The following is a 12,837-nucleotide window of genomic DNA, read 5'->3' on the forward strand; positions in this document are numbered from 1 at the left end:
TCAAGCTGTCCTTGGACACTGAACCCTGATTTGCTCCCAGCAAAGTTATTATATTTAATAAAAAGTAATAAAATAACTAAAACAAAAAAATCGATGAAAAAACTAAAACTAATACTAAAATAACAATATAATAAATATAATAATAAAAAAATATATAATATAAAATATATAATAATTTTGAAAAAATTAAATCTAATAAACCTGCCGTAAAAACTAAAACTAAAACTAATACTAAAAATAATTATATAATAAATATAATAATAAGAAATATAATATGATGTATAAAAAAATAAAATAAATAACACTTGTATATACACTGGGTGGGGTCACATTCAAGGTGTAGGGGTAGAGTTCGCCAGTCGGCGGGGTGGGGGGTGTCTGGGGGCGGCTGGGGCTGGATTGGGGTGGTTGGGGGCCGGGGGGCCGTGGGGGGAGCGGGGGCTGTGGACCGGTGGGGTACCTGGAGGGCCTGCGGGGCCCCGTCCTGCTGCGTTGGGATGGGGGCGCGGGCCGTGTTGGGGTGGGGGGCGCTTCTGCTCCTGGGTTTGCTCTCCGGCCAGTGGCCCCTGCGGGGCCCGGGGGTTGTCCCTTGGCGCTGCCGTGGCCTGGGGGGCCCTGAGGTGTTGCGTTTGCTCTGTCCTGGCAGGGGTCGACGGCTCCCCTCTTTGGTGGAGATTTTCATGCATGCCAGATCCACCACACCAGCATCTATCGAAACTCAGACACAATCTGCTTCCTCCTCTGGTCGTTGAATCGGTGGAGGCTGGTGTCTGTGGATCTCACTCTGCTTCGTCTGTCCTTCCTTCCATTCCTCAGTCTCTTGAGGTCTCCCTGATTTGTTGGAATTTTGATGTTTCTGAGGTTGGTGAAGGACTCTGGTTGGTGGCCCGGTGGGTGGTGGGTGGTGTCTGGTCGGTGCTGGATTTCACTTTCCTTTCTTTTCTTTGGTCCTTCCTCGGGTCTCCTGACGGCCTCACGACTCTGGCTGGATTCTGAAGTGTTCGGTTTAGGTGAACGGTATGGGATTTTAAAAATAGGTTTTAGGTGAACTAATGAATACACACACACACGCACGCACACGCACATGCACATACACATACTCACCCACAAAAAATATATATATATAAAAAAAAAAAAAAAAAAAAAGAGCAATGACGATGACATGTCAAATCGGTAAAATTACTGAATGAACAATACTGAACTCTCCAGAAAAGAAAAAAAGAAGAAGAAAAAATAAATAAAAATAAAAATAACAAAGCTAAGAAACCTGCTGTAAAAAACAAATTTAATTGAATTTAAAAAAAGTCAAAACAAATTGGTGTATGGATGTGTGTGTGAATGGGTGGCTTTGTAAAGCATTTTGGACACCGTATGATGTAGATAAAGCGCTTTAGAAATGCACTCCTTTTACCATTTAACTGTAGACTGAAAGGAGATTTGGTATTACAGTCCGCAAGAGTGAGAGAAAATGTCTGACCGTGAATAAAAGGTATCAATTGTCTATAGAAGGTCAGTTATGTACAGTGTACAGAGTAAATTTGAGTGTATTTAGAGTGGGACCAAAAAGACAAATTTTTAGAGTAATATTTACACTTGCAGGAGAGTAAAATAAATAATTGAAAAAAATAAAACCTTCAGTTTGTCTCTTGGAGATAAGCGAAAACAATAGGAGGGGCATAGCTCAGGTGGTAGTGTGGCAGTCTCCCAACCTAAAGGTCTTGAGTTCGTTCCTCAACCCTTGAGTGACTTTTACTACCCCCCACCCCCAATTCTTTATATTACTTTCTTCCAAGTGTAAATATTAGCCTACTCTAAAACTGATTTGGTCCCACTGTAAATAGAGTCAAATTTACTCCAAATAGAATCAAATTTACTCTCCAGAATATTACTGTGTAGAAGGTTTCACACTGGTTTATGTCAGCGTATCAGGAACAAGCGATTGTGTTACCAAGGAGTCATTTACTTCATTAACCCAGCTAGATCGCTAAGGCCTTGCTAATCAACCTTGTCACACGTCTCATTAATTCATCACTCTATCAGCATGGCTCTCGCCTCCTCTGACTTGCATACGCACAAACACAAATTGGATCGTTGTTACTCTCACAACACACAAGCATGCAACATTATCACACTAGACACTTTTTTTTTTCATGTGTCTATAATCATGCCTCTGTTTGGGCCAACCCCATTAGCTGGGTCAGTCCCATGGGCTTCCCAGCTCTGATGAACCCTCTGCTGCCCTTTCAGATGAGTGGACTCCCTGAGAAAAGCCCATCATTGGTGGGATCCTCTTCCCCTCTCACAATGTCATCTCAAGGTTAGCATAATGACTCTCAGCGCTCTCTTTCCAGACACACTCATGCACAAATGAACATCCAGCTGGTGTTCTTATTTTCATTATGAGCGTCCATGGCTGTTTTATTCATAAAGATAGCACTCATTGACACCCACATAAATTGCATTTATGCTTCAATTTTTTTTCATTTCAAATATTTGCCAACTTGTTAAATAATTGTGAAATAATTTCCCCACCTCCTTTCACACCCTACCTGTAAAACCAACAATAAAAATATTGTCACATTACACTGCACGACTGATGCTAAGTGAGCATGCGGGATTTTCACTTTTATGCATTGCAAACCGGATCAGAGGAATTATTTACTTGCAGTCCCACTTGAGGCAATGAAACTCTTCCCCGCGTAAAAGGCAGAGAGGGATGAAGGAATTAGGGAAGTGTGTAGCATGGTGTCAGATAAATGACTGGGTCGGTAAGACACATTCATTTATATGGTAAACGTAACCTGCCTAAGTGATTTTTTGTAGCTGTGACTCGAGATGAAAAGATTATCTTGAGCATTCAAACACGAATGTTGGCCTGTCTCTTTCTACCCCATCATAATTCAATATTTACAGTTTTAAGCTGGAAAACTACTCCCTCTTGGCTGCCGGTATCTGGTTTCCATGGCAACACATTTGAGAAGGAAGAGTGCCATCTGTATGTGTCCGCATATCTGTGTGTAGTGTTTTCTGATACACTGCAATTGATTGGTTGTTGGGGAGCAGCTGTTGACCTCTCCAGTCTCGAGGGTCTCTTTGTATTCTTGCACATATCCCAAATCAATACACACACATACACGTGAACACTTGCACATACATACACACTGACAGACGGGTGACAAATTAATAATTAATGGCTGGAGAAACATTACAAATGCAGATGTGTCTTGGCCGGAGGGATGACTGAATGGTTTAGTGAGTCTGAGAGTGAATTACAACAGTCAGCATGTCTAAACCTAAAAACACTTTTTTGTGTGTGTATTAAGGCCAAAAGTACTCCTATTGTGGCAAAAATATTGATTTCAATAGATTTTTTTTGTATTAAAAAAAACAGATTAAAGATGTGTGTGTGTTACTTAGCTTCATAAAAAGATGGCAGTGTCATTGTAAATGAAATGTGCATTCACAAACACTTATATTAATAATTGATGACTGGAGAAACATTACAATTGCAGATGTCTCTTGATCTGAGGGATCCTAGAATTGCTGATGACTTTTAATGTCGTGAATGATATACCATGGCGGTATAAGATAAGATGTATAGAAGCCAGCATGACGTGATAGGCTGGGAACACAAAAATAGAGACCAGGAAATAAACACGTATACGATAATGAGACATTTTGAACTCAAGTCCCTCACTGAACATCTGAAAAATAGTCAATATGGCTCAACGAGAGAAGAAAAACTACCAATATTGACAATGCCGACTGAACTTTCAATTTGTGCCTTGACATGCTGCTGAACACACAATTACAAGCACCACCTGAACTAATGAAATACCTCTCAGAGGTTATTATACTCCTTTACACACACAAACACAAAAGGTCACCTGATATCATTTGCATTATTTGATCATGTTAAATGGATGTTTTCCATACAGGAAGGTCAAGTTTTGCATTAGAACACAAAGTGGATGTAACTCTTGACAATGATGAATTGATGGAAGTATCTATTGGTTGATTTGTTTCCACAGGGCTGTCGTTCGGCATACGGTAAAAACACCAGAATTAGAACACCTTGTATAGTCTCACTGAACACATGTTCAATTACTTCATGCTTATCAGCATCATCTATAGCCATTTTAGTCGTGGCTAATGAGCCAAACATGTCCTGTGGAGACCAAGACAATAAAACATGTTTATTGGTTCACCCAAGGTTTTGCATAGTGTTTCTCATAAAAATACACAATAAAACAGCATATGATGAGATTTATAGGTTTAGTTAGGACCCAAAGAGACTACAGAGGAGAGTGCCCAGTTAAATGGAGGTCCCTCTTTTTGTGAGGGATAAATAAAAAGTAATATAATTCAGATATGGAAATATGAATCTCCTAAAGCCAAAGAAATGTGCTATATACATCTAACATATTATTATTTTGAAGGTAAAATTCCAATATTCTTTTTTGCATCTATATTCTGCCCACTCTGTTGTGAAATATATTATAAACTCTCCATAGCTAGCTAGCTACATAGCTACATAGCTAGCTAGCTAGCTAGCTAGCTAGCTAGCTAGCTAGCTAGCTAGCTAGATAGATAGATAGATAGATAGATAGATAGATAGATAGATGGATAGATAAAATTGTTATTTGCTAATCGTGTCAACATCAGCAAACAATGATGTATGTGTTAGCCTGCATGCTACTGTGTCCACTAGCTAGCAGCGGAGACCATAGATATACAAGCAATAGAGCAAGCTGTATGTTTACCTCCAATAAGTTCATTATAACTCAATGAATTCTTGAGCAATTTTGACACGGATTGGTTTGTTACGGATATCAGACATGCAGCTATGATACACGCCACATGTGTTATTTTATAATTGGGCCTTAAGACCATCGCGGGACTTACTTAACAGACAGCCACTCAGAGGGAAGGATCTATGTATATCTATGCGGACGACTGCTTGCTTGAAATTATAATGTTTTGCTCCCTTTTTCTAAATGATCGCGTCATATTTCTAAATGTCTTGCGCAGCTCGACAACTTGTTGCTCTGTTGGCATTTGAACAAACAACTGGTCAAATCACAGGAGAAGATTTGCACGGCTATGAAATGATTCAGAGCATTGTCAAAAGAGCATCGATGGTATGATTTCATGTATCAGTAGTACTCCATACACATTCTATTTTAAGATGTGTCAAATGGTGTTTCCTCATGGTTTGAATCCATAGCTGTCAAAAGTACACTCGCGCTAAACAGGTACCATGTAAACAAAACGCCTGTTCCGGTGACGTCACAGCAATGGTGATTACCATAATAGGTTCCCGAATAAATACGCATAATACACCGTGTTATTTTTCTTGATTAAAAACACAAATTGTGGGGTTTTAGGGGACATTTCAATTTATTTAAATGTTGAACATTTGTAGAGTTTAGTCATGCAACAAATTTAATTTGCAGTGAGTCTCACTGTAGGCAATAAGTGTGATCTGTTTTAATGACTTCTTCAGCTTTTCTTAGGGGGCTCACTTTTACCACTTAGGTGGTGGCCACTGAAAAGACGGGGGGGGGGGGGGGGCTGTACAGAAGGAGGAGGGGCAGGAGGAGATTTGCTGAGCAGGGCGAGTTGCCACCAGGTGGAGGCGATGTCGCTCTTTCTGTCCGCCACTCGTCTCCTCTCCACTGCTCGACCACAGCTCAGCTCAGTCGACTGGGTGAGATCATTACCAGACACCAGGCTCCGAGCTCTGACATTCACCGATCGGGAAAGCAGAGCGAGAGCAGAAGCGAGAGAGCTCAGAGGGTCCTAGCCTTGATCCTGTGCAAGCAGCGGGGGGAAAGCCACCTTCGACCACGCCGACTCCTCCGTACTGTCGCTTCGGCTCGAAAGCTCGGTCTTGTCGCTGACATTTGCCCGCTTGGAGCCGGCTCCTTGAAGCTCGAAGGCGGATGCGGGCTTGTTTTGACTGCGGTAATAGCCTTCGCACCTCTCCCTCTACTGGAACGGATTTGTGAGGGATCTTAACTTGACGAAGCTCCGCCAGTGGCCGGCGGTTCTGCAAGGGGCCCCGGGGACGCTTTCTGTCCTGCCGCCAGGCAAGCCGCAAAGGGCCCCGGAGAGAGCTTCTTTCAGCTTGGAGTTGGACATAAACGTCTCTAATTGGATTCCTCCTCCCTTGGCGGCTTCTTTTTTTCTCTGTCATCCCATCGGCTGCATACCCCATTTCGCAATTTCCCCCCCGTTCCAAAGCAACATTGACGCCATTTTCCTCGGGGTTTTGTGTCAAAAAGCATCCAAGTATATTCCAGGAGCGTGTGACAGCTCCCCGGGAGGCTGTCATCCCATCCGTCGCTCGTGTAAAAATGTGTCTAAATGGATTGTAAATGATCTTGATAAATAATTTACACGTCAGGGCTCAGTGTGTGACAACATTAGACATGGGTAAGTGGCCTCCTCCTGCACCTGAAAACACCTCTCATAAATGTTGACCATAATAATCTGCATTGTGTCTGTTTTTGTGGTGGATGCTTAAACATTACTGTTATTAATATATCGTGACCTAAAAGGTTGAGATTTAGTACCTTATTTTTTTGCGGTTTTTGGAACATGTGCTCCCCCCCCCCCTTCCCCATTGGCAAAGCTGCAGTTCTCTTGTCAGTAATTTAACCTATTGAGTATATTAGTGTTAATTGTACCTTGAGGGACAAAAATTCACTCTTGGACTTAGTGTAGGTTCTAATAGTGGATGGATTTTAATGAAGCTGCTAAAGTCGACTGCCCCTGAAGTTGTAAAATTCAGAATTTAACAAAAATGCCTCTAAAGTTGCACACATTTGGCAGGACCACAAACATGCTTGATGTGATGTCGGATCTCTGCATAAAATGTTGCAAGACCTTGGTTCAGTGAGTATCAAATGGTATATTTGCTTTTTATTTAGCTTTTTTTTGGTAATACAAATTCCAACAGAATGGCCAGCCTTAATAAGGAAGGGCCATTAAGCCTAATGAAGAAGATACACCGGAAATGACATAAAGCAAAATGACTCGTATTCAAAGTAGTATGACCTACATCACCATCTGCATCGTCAGTTGTTATCAAAGTTAAGGCAGACTTCTGAGTTGTTAAAAACGGAGTTACAATTATTTTTTTATTTTAAGTCTTAGCATTAAATGGGTTAACGTATTTATACAGTTTTAATTAGATAAAGTGTTCACTAGATGTTGGTCACAGACAAGTTTAGCCCTGGTTCACCTGTTTCATCGCATTTGTTGCTCCCCCGAGTGGATGTAGGAACTAGTAGTGGGAGCCCACTTCCATCCCTCAAGGTACTTTATACAGTGTACACCAATATAGTCCTAATTATTGGCCTCCAAGGATGTTTTGTTTTCATTTGTCCCCCCCTGAACCACATTAATTGGCATCTCTGAAGGGTTTCATGTGTCCTCTCTGGTGTGTGACACGATGCAACCCAGAATGATTCTACCGTATGTCTGCAGGTGAGGCCTGAAAGGGAATGTCAAGGAGGCAGTGGCTGTCAGTAGCCCCCCACAAACCTCAGCAAGATAAATAGACACGCATGAATTATCTGAGGAAAGTGTGGAAAATTGGTCAGGTCTGTCGGATATATGGCGTGTGAGGTCTAGAAAAATGAGTCTGACAAGCATATGAAGAAAAGTGCTTGTGAAGAGGTGTAACTAATGGGATTCAGGTAAAACTATAGCAGCATTTTGCAGTGCTAAAGAATGCTCGATAACAAATCCCGTATTAGGTAATGGGATGCCCGTGCAATCTTTAAATTAAAGCATGAGGAATCAATAAGGTGCATCCCCAATCCGAGCTGGATACCTCGGATGGAAATAGGATCACAGGGAAAAGGGGGAGGGAATATGAACAGCATCCAAGGACAAACCTAAGTGTTGGCAGGCTCCCTTAGCGGAATATCAGCGCTGGATCACCTTTTGGCAGAGGGCGAAAGGGGTGAGGTAGCACTGAGATGAGGCAAACGAATGGAGGTTGGTGGGAGAGAAGTGAGGAGGAGGAGAAGGAGGAGGAAGAGGGAGTCGGAGAGGTGTTTTTGCTGACAGCCATTTTGTGGCTTCTGCTGCTGTTAAATGTTAACATTCATCTGCATGTGTCGGGTAATAAGGTGCTACCTGGCATACTGTGTGTACACACTGTGTAGCGTTAATCCTTCAAGGGGAAGTCATCCCAAAAATCCATTTAAAGATATTTTATTTATTTCCCCCACTAGTCCAAACAGCTTTCTGAATAATACCTATTTGTGGAATATGAGTTAAGCAGCAAAATCCACCCATTTTAATTAATCTCAGGGGGCGGCCATTTTGTCACTTCACTGAAAATGACATCACAGTTGCTCAGGGCACAAGTAATGTATCAACCAATCATTGCTCAGTTTCAGAAAACAGGTGACCCCCCACCTGTCCACAGTAGTATGCTGCTGATTAATGAGCATGGGGGATAAGAGCCCTTTAAAAAATAAAAAACATCGCTTTGATGGTCTTCAAATCGTCTTATCTGAGATCACGATTTCGGTCCCAAAATGATCAATTGTTCAGCCCTATAATCTGAACCACAGACGGCTAACATAAAGACCCATTGTGATATCGTGTACATGCGTTTCATTCAATTATCTTGACTAGTGAGCACAGCGAGTGCACCCTGAAACAGTGGGAACCTTTCCAGCACCTCAAGGTGCAATTAGGTGTCTTGATCAAGGGCAAATCAGCTGTGAGTGCTTGGTTGGAAAAGAAGTGGCATAATGGAGTGCTAACTGCTGGACTTTCTGCCTGAATTTTGATAGCCAGTCAGGGGAATCGAACTGGCAACTGTTTAGTCACAGGGTGCATTTTTAATCACTCATGCAGACTGTTGTATGTTTTTGGCCCGCTGCACATGAAGCCATGCCAGTGAATATGACTGCTACGTCCTGCAGTGTGCAGGATTCTGCAACTAGTTTTCTCCAATGGTCGACCCGACCGTCAGCCACTAGTTTTGCTGCTATTTGAAATAGTTTCCTGATAAAAACATTGGGACTCGCAGTTTGTTATATGTTTTGTATATTTTTGCAATTGTCTCGGTCGTTATGTTCAGCCACATCACATGGTGTGCGGCGGCCCTATCGGTGTTGTTTTGATTGCCATTTGTTGGCCAATTAACATGGGGAAGGACAAACAAACACGAATACGACTGTTTTGTTAACTAATGTAGAGCGCTATTCTTGTTTGCGTGCGACTTATCCTCCGTCAACAAAGGACACCATGTGTTCATATGTCGTTTGTTTTTACAACCATGAATTGGAAAGTTTGGAACAGATATGGATTACATTTGGTGTGTAGCGTCTGTATCACCATTGGAAGAACTTTGAAACTATGATCAAGATCCAGGAAATTAACAATGGTTGGCTTTTGGCCACATCTATTGAATGCCAAATCATCTACTATTAAAGCTTTAATGATATATTTAAACATCATGCTCGTTTTACTCTCTTTAGTTGACAACTGTGAGGCCTGATTCATCAATATGCTGGTAAAAAAAAAAGAAGCTCTTTAAATTCTTCCACATTGTTATTAAAGGTTGTCAATGTCAATTAAAGTCAATGGGCTCTATTCTCAAGCCCAGCAAGAGAAAGTTTCTTTCTTTCTTTCTCTTTCTCTCTTTCTTTCTTTCTTTCTCTTTCTTTCTTTTGGTATTTTCGCAGCTGAGCGCAGTTAGAAATGAACATCTGTGCTGTTGTGAGCGTGAACACAGCCGGCTTGCTTCCCAGCCAAACGAAGCGGCTCCTCTTTTTTTCTTTGAGAGAGCTCAGTATTGTTCATTTGGTAATCTTACCGATTCAACATCATCATCATTGCTCTCTCTCTTTTTTTGTGTGTGTGCGTGAATGTGTGTATGTGCGTGCATGTGAGTTTGTGCTCATTAATTCACCTGAAACTTACTAAACTTACTCACTTAAACCGAATACTTCAGAATCCCGCTAGAGTCGTGAAGTTGTCAGGAGACCCGAGGAAGGATCAAAGAAAAGTGAAATCCAGCACAGACCAGACACCACCTACTACCCACAGGGTTACAAATAAGAATCTTTCACCAACCCCAGAAACATCTAAATTCGAACAAATAAGGGAGATCTCAAGAGACCAAAGGAAAGACTGAAGGAAGGAAGGGCCAGGACAGGGCAAGGACAACCCCCCAGGGCCCACAGGCCGCGGCAGCGCCAGGGCACAACCTCGGGGCCCCGTGGGGGCCACCGGCAGGAGAGCAAACCCAGAAGCCCGGCGCGCCTCCCAACGCGATGCGGCCCAAATCCCGGGGACCCCCCCGTACCCAGGAATTGTTGCCGAGAGGGGCCGGACAGTGGAATAGCGAGGGCACCCGCGCCCACCCCACCTCCCGCCGCATGGTGGGGTGAAACACTGGGGACGTTAGTGGAGAGGGGAGCACCGGGAGACGGACGGCACCCCCGAACCCCAGGCCCGGCGGGGAAAGGTCCTAGTCGTCACGCCAGCGTGCCTAGTGAAAACTAATTATGTTACTGAGTTCGCCAGCTCGCTCGCTGACATTTCTTTTGAACTCAGTCGATGACATTGCGGAAGAAGAAATAGACTCGCTAAAATCGAAGTGCACAAAGTATGTTCATAAAGACCTGCAAGCAGACCTGCGACTGTTGAAGGTGTAAAGTTGGCCAGGGTGATCACAGGTCACCGCTGTAAAGTGGGCAGTTGTAAAGACCGCCTTCTAATTCACTCGTTCATGTCTGTGTGTGAACCCAAGCTTTGCAACGGCTTTGCATGCTGTTGTCATATTTGTGAATGAAATATGATGACACCCACCATGCATATCCGCGGGGTCCAGAATCATTCTGACTGCACCTCGATCAAACTCACCATTATCATGTTACATAACTTACGCCACAACTTTGACATGGTTCCAGCTGGTCTAAAGTTTAGTCTACTTTCAACCACCAAACTGCCAGGTGTGTGTAAAAGAAAATGCTTTCAGTCCGCTGGAATGCCCAGCATGGCGCAGCTGCCAAATTCCCAAACATGAGGCTTGCACTGGCATGAAAATCAAGATGCGCCTGTTTTAAAAAATAGAGCCCTAAGTGTCACATTGTTTATAAAACATATGTAAGTGAACCAATGTTGTTGGGTTTCATGATTGAAAGCAATGGCTATACCTTTTCTCCGTCTATCCATTTTCTATATTGATTTCAGTTCATTTAAAGGGAGAAAAAAAAAAGATTGCTTTGACTCACACAAGGTGAGCAACTAGCTGAATAAATTTCCCGTTTTGGAAAATGATACATGCCACCTCTGGATTGGAGGTATGGAAAGCTCGTGCCACCCCTTTTGATCAGTCCCCCAAAGATTGGACCCTCCTAGAAACATTGCTTTAGTGATTGGATGGGAATGAAAACGGCAGACTTGCTGAAATGGCTGAAGATTTGCTCATCAAAGAAAAAAAAATGAATTCACCTTGTGCAACCATACAGGTGTGTGTGTGTGAGAGAGAGCGAGAGAGAGAGAGAGAGAGAGAGAGTGAGCGAGGGAGGGAAGGAGAGAGCGCTATTTGTGAATCCACCTCAAGCGCTGGGCTGCTGGGTATGCAGCCTTAAAAGGTTGTGTTTCTGCTGCCATCTCCCGCTCCCCATCTCTCGCGTGCGCACGAACACGCGCACGCACTCGCGCACACATGTTTTTGCCTGCGCTTTCTGCGCCATTCACCCCCTCAGCTCTGCCCATCTGCATTTCATCACCGCTGTTTTATCATAATGGTCTCCAGAGTGAGACGCGAGCAAAATGATGTGTCCCATTCACAGCCTTTTACATCCAGCTCACTGAGCGAGTGACCTTATGCTATTTGAGAGAGAAGCTGGTGTAGTGCTGGCAGTTAGGAGAACATAATAAAGCTATTTATGCAGCAAGTCTGGCCTCTCACAATCCCTCCGCTGTCTGAGGCACGCCGAGGTGCGTATGCATATGTGGATGTTTGTGGACGAGAGAGAGCAAGAGCGAGGGACTAGGTGAGGGAGGCCCGTGGAGGGGTCAGTCTTAGATCAACTCTATGCCTGCTCGCCAGTAACAGAGAACTAACACAGCTTAGGGTATGAGGGAGGAGGGACAGACATGACCCAGCTAAGTAGTTTACGCAGTTATGACCCAGAATGAACATTGTCACAATTCATGTCGACATTTTGTTGTCACGCTGCAGTAGTAGTAATGGGTGGATTCTTCTTTGATGCCTGCGCATGGATGGATGTCTCTATGTGGGATGTTGTGGTTGGCAGCTGTCTCTTTTTCCTGTCATTGTTGCTCAGTCACATGACAGTCAGGGTGGCTTTCACACATGCCATGAGGGCGAGTCACCAAACTGACATTAGCGACGGGGGAGGCTCCCGAGGAACAAACAGGGTCATGTGGGTTTTAATCCACTATGTGTTGACTTTTGAAGACTTCGCATGGACCGACCATGGTTGCGTCTGATCTGCTGCCACTGAATTTAAAAGAGGCATATTATGGGAAAATTGATCTTTTGAAGTTTCTATTCAAGCAATTTGGTTTCTCAAATGCTTGGCCAACCACCAAGTGTGAAATTACACAACCAAGTAAATCTTTAGTTGTCTGCATAATTAACATAATAACCACACACTGCACAGAGTTTCTCGGCAAATGACATGACCAGCTTGGATGGCAGAACTTTGACATGGCGGCCAAAGCACAATCATCTCAGAGCCAGCTCGTTGTGTTTGGTGATGTATTGCGCCACACAAATGCACTAATTGACAAATGTGATTCTGCGGTTTGATGATGAAATTCTAATTA

General features: G+C 43.3%; 1 protein-coding gene across 1 annotated transcript in view; it reads left to right on the forward strand.

Annotated features, from left to right (window-relative positions):
• Window positions 1–5,657: 5,657 nt before the first annotated feature.
• Window positions 5,658–12,837, forward strand: part of setbp1 (SET binding protein 1) — a 45,504-nt gene continuing 38,324 nt past the window's right edge. The window contains exon 1 of the mRNA XM_086076650.1: window positions 5,658–6,438. The gene's annotated coding sequence lies outside the window, so the exon portion shown is untranslated. The remainder of the gene's footprint in view (window positions 6,439–12,837) is intronic.

Source organism: Leptonotus elevatus, chromosome 5 (assembly GCF_054856555.1).
Source record: "Leptonotus elevatus isolate MCC_2025b chromosome 5, RoL_Lele_1.0, whole genome shotgun sequence".
Taxonomy (NCBI): Eukaryota; Metazoa; Chordata; class Actinopteri; order Syngnathiformes; family Syngnathidae; genus Leptonotus; species Leptonotus elevatus.